This window comes from Opisthorchis viverrini (genome assembly GCF_000715545.1).
Source record: "Opisthorchis viverrini unplaced genomic scaffold opera_v5_245, whole genome shotgun sequence".
Lineage (NCBI taxonomy): Eukaryota > Metazoa > Platyhelminthes > Trematoda > Opisthorchiida > Opisthorchiidae > Opisthorchis > Opisthorchis viverrini.
Window position 1 is genome coordinate 399,901 of NW_008751904.1, and position 3,949 is coordinate 403,849.

The following is a 3,949-nucleotide window of genomic DNA, read 5'->3' on the forward strand; positions in this document are numbered from 1 at the left end:
TTTGCCTAGTCTGCTGAACCTACCCTGGTTCATTTCGTCGTGTTTTCCGTGGAGTTTCAAACCCGATTCCTCCTTTTGATATTCAGAATCCTCAAGCAAACGCGCGACTCAAACTTCCGTATCGGGAACCTCAGCGGGTATCCACATTGTTCCCCTCAACTTTCTGACAACTGTTGCACCATTACCAGCTGTAAAAACCGCATGCTTGTCGTACAGTGTTCACAACTGCCATATTTTCGTCCACCGATGACTTGGGGTAGACAGAGGTGTACAAAGCATCGCTATGCGTATGAACAGTGAAATAGTGAGATAACAATGACCCGAATGAATTGTAATATCAACAGGCTTTGTGTGGTAAAGGTAGTAACATTCGCCTCCATATGTCGAAGTTCCTGGCTAGCTTTTTTTCGACTCAAGTACCTATGGTGTTTCAGTATATAAATTCTATTCTTGTGCAAAATGCTTTCACCTTGCAGATTATAAATCCTTCAGACAAGTGTGTGTTTTTAGTAGATCATTCGTTTTCGTTATAGTACAATAAATCTGTGATCGATTTTTTCAGGATCGGCTTCACTTACAGGACACATTCTCCTCATACTACCATCAATCAACCATAATTGGCTGAGGGGAAGAACAACTTCAAAAGAAGAATGAAACTCAGCGAAAAACATTTATTTTTAAACGAATCTGTCTTTCCGGAGACTCACCTGGAATCAAGCCGAAGCTCTCCTTTATAATGTTTTCAAGCAACTGAATGTGCTGCACCAGGCCGCCTCGTGTGTCAGCAACCTTATGAGTAGTGTATTACGCGTATTCATGTATCGCGATTCCTCGAAGGTCGTACCAACTGAATGATGAGGCGGTCTGACGCGTCACATTCAGTTACTAAGGGACATTATGAACAAGGGATTCAGGTGGGTTCCACCTGAGTGGATCTCACTAAGTTCGTGTAATTTGGGTTCACTTAGAACATAAGTTTGACGGAAATTCGAAGACTGCGCCTAACTGAAGAGCCTGAAATAGATCGAAATCGGTCGTGGGCCGTCAAAGAACTTTCAGCAACCTTATGAGTAGTATATTACGTCTGTAGGACTAAAGCTCCCATATGAGGAGTGATCACGCGAGGAGCCAGTCACTATGTAACCATGTGTTGCGGTTTCTTTGAATGAGGGATAAGTAACGCTGTGTTCCATCTAAGTAATAGCTGATCATACCGGTGATTAGCCACTCACTCCATTCACTGAGTGAATGTTCGCGGGTTCGAACCTTACTGATTTTCGTGGTCTGCACTGTGCTGATGATTCCCAACAAAGATGAAACAGTCGTACCATGCCTCTTGGACTTTCAGCAAAGGTTGGCCGCAGTGACAAGATAATACCTCAACTGAAAATTGGTCAAATGTTTTAAATCTGTTCGAACTCACCTAATTCAAAAAGCCTTTACCCACAACACTGTTCCAGTAATTACCGGCGAATTTTGACATTCGGGTTTGGTTGAACCTTGAATCTGTTTACCAAACTCAGTCTCTGCTTTGTGTACATTCGGTCTGAAACACTGTTAGCAAAGCAAAGAGTGGTTTGAACAAGGAGTTGTAAATATTTGATCAAGACTGTTTTACTGAACGACCGAATAACTTTTGAACCCTTGCTCGTTTATTTGAAGATCATTTCATGAATACCTGGTTTTTTGTCATTTTGTGAGTGTACCTAGATGACTGAACCTGGGGGACATAAAGCAAATCCCCACAGAATTTGTTCGTTGCTTAGCAGATGTCGCGCACTGACGGTCGGGTCTTCAAGCTTGATTACAGGATCCACACTTTCCCTTAGCAAAAAGAAGGGCCACCGGTATTCTGTCTGGTAGGTCTGACGTCAAATATCTACATTATACGTAAAGAAAACAACACATTGTCTCTAAATTATCCGAGAAAACCATATCAAGAACAGTATGACAGTGGGCACGTACACGAAAGTTGGCCTGAAGACCAGTTGGCTAGTGGATTTGTCCTCATTCCATTCGTTCACCCTAGCCTTAGCCCATACGGGCTCTATTTAGCTTGTCCAAGCCATACTTTGGTGACCTTCTTAGAGGAGGACCATCCAAAACAGCGTGATTCAGGACTAAAGGGCTCAAAACGGTCAACTAAAGTTGTCCTCCACTAAAAGATAGATCAGCCGAATGTACTGGGGGAAGTTTTCCCGCGTACGAACGAGAAATGGCTCGTAACTCTTCATATGAGATTTCATCCTTTAAGTCATGCTATTTTATGCTGAAAAGCTGTTTTATCTTTGTTGGGAATCATCATGAGTTCACGTCTCACGAAACTCAGAGAGATTTGGACCCACAGCCTTCAGGAAATCGGTCTCGTTCAGCCACGAGTGGCTGATCACCGGCGTGATTGGCTCTCACTTGGACAGAACGTAGCACCACTCATCCTTCAATCACATCAACCACATCACGTGGTCACGCATTGACTCGCTGCTCGAGTGACCACTACTCAGATGCAAGTTTCATTCGCTCTTCCTTTGATGTTGATTCAGGCTGAGTGAAGGTCATGCTACGTCCTGTCTAGTGCGAGTTAATCACACTGATGATCAGCCGTTCACGAAAAAAAGCGGTCCGGTGTTCAAACTACTGGCCTAAATGTCACGGATTCGAAATATTCTGGAGTTTCGTGAGATGTGCACTGTTCACGTGTCTCTCACAACTGCACGAGGGTTTTCAGCTCCTCAGCCTTGACTTACATGACACATCCACCCAGAATAGTAGAAAATATCGTGCACATAAAGCTGATAGGAATGTTTTTTATTTCCATGTCAGAAAAAGGCGAACTGCTCTTCCACCAAAACGGACAGGTATGGGAGCACAGTTTCGCTTGCTTCAGCGGTAGAAACTCGGCAAAACATGTTAGTTTTCTCGTCTCGACTGAACACGCTACTCATTTTAGCCAGTCTTTATTAGAAGTCTTTTCAGGTAGGTGCAGTCTCCAAGTTTCCGTCAAACGTTTGTTCTAGTTGAATCAAAATTGTGAAATTCACTCATTCGCACACCAGTTTGACTGTAACGTTTTCCTGTTTTGATTCTTATGAGGAAGAACACTTTACCTGTCCCAGGCTGTCAGTCGCTTGAAGAGCATGGCGCACCTAAAGAAAGAAAAATCTGGTATCATGCATATACTACTCACTTTTCGCATAAGAACGTATTTTGAAAAAAAGTGTATGTTTCGGGGAGTTCGCTTCAGCTTGGTTTGTCGGGTGCTTATAGCACAGCGACATTATAATAATCGATTGACTGGGAGAAGTGGATGTTGGCGCAGAGTACGCTCACGTGATCTAGCTAATTAATACTGTTATTGAGCGAAGTACAACTTGATGTTTATTGAACCTGACGGTAGAGAAATTCATGACTTGCCACTGATCCATACCTGGAATTAATACACATCGCAGACTAATGAACTTTATGTTTGGTCGATATCCATCCCGTGCCAAGTAACACTTTAATTTGAGAAGTACAAGTACTTTAAATCAGTCCTTTGGTAGCCATTATCAATAGTACGGAAGACACTTATGTGCATACAGCTGGGAACTGGTCACATGACTGTGTCAGTGGAGCGGGGGATCGAATGCATCTGTTCAACCAAGGAATTAAGTGTATCATCCCTCTGATTCACACTCACCTTTTAAACCAAGACATAAACCAAATGAAGTAGTAATTCTGTTTCAGCTGAAATTCATTCGGCGTGCTGTGTTCAAAAAAATCACTTGCGCCTTGATTGGAAAAACCTATGAACTCACCCACAAATTAGTTCGTTACAGGTGTTTGGGGCACCTTTTGTGTGAGTAGGATGCAATTTCACTCTGACGGGATGAACACAGAATCTCATTACCCCTGCATATTAGTTACCGGTGCCCCGATCCTGTGTATGTCTCTAGACCCCATATATATATAT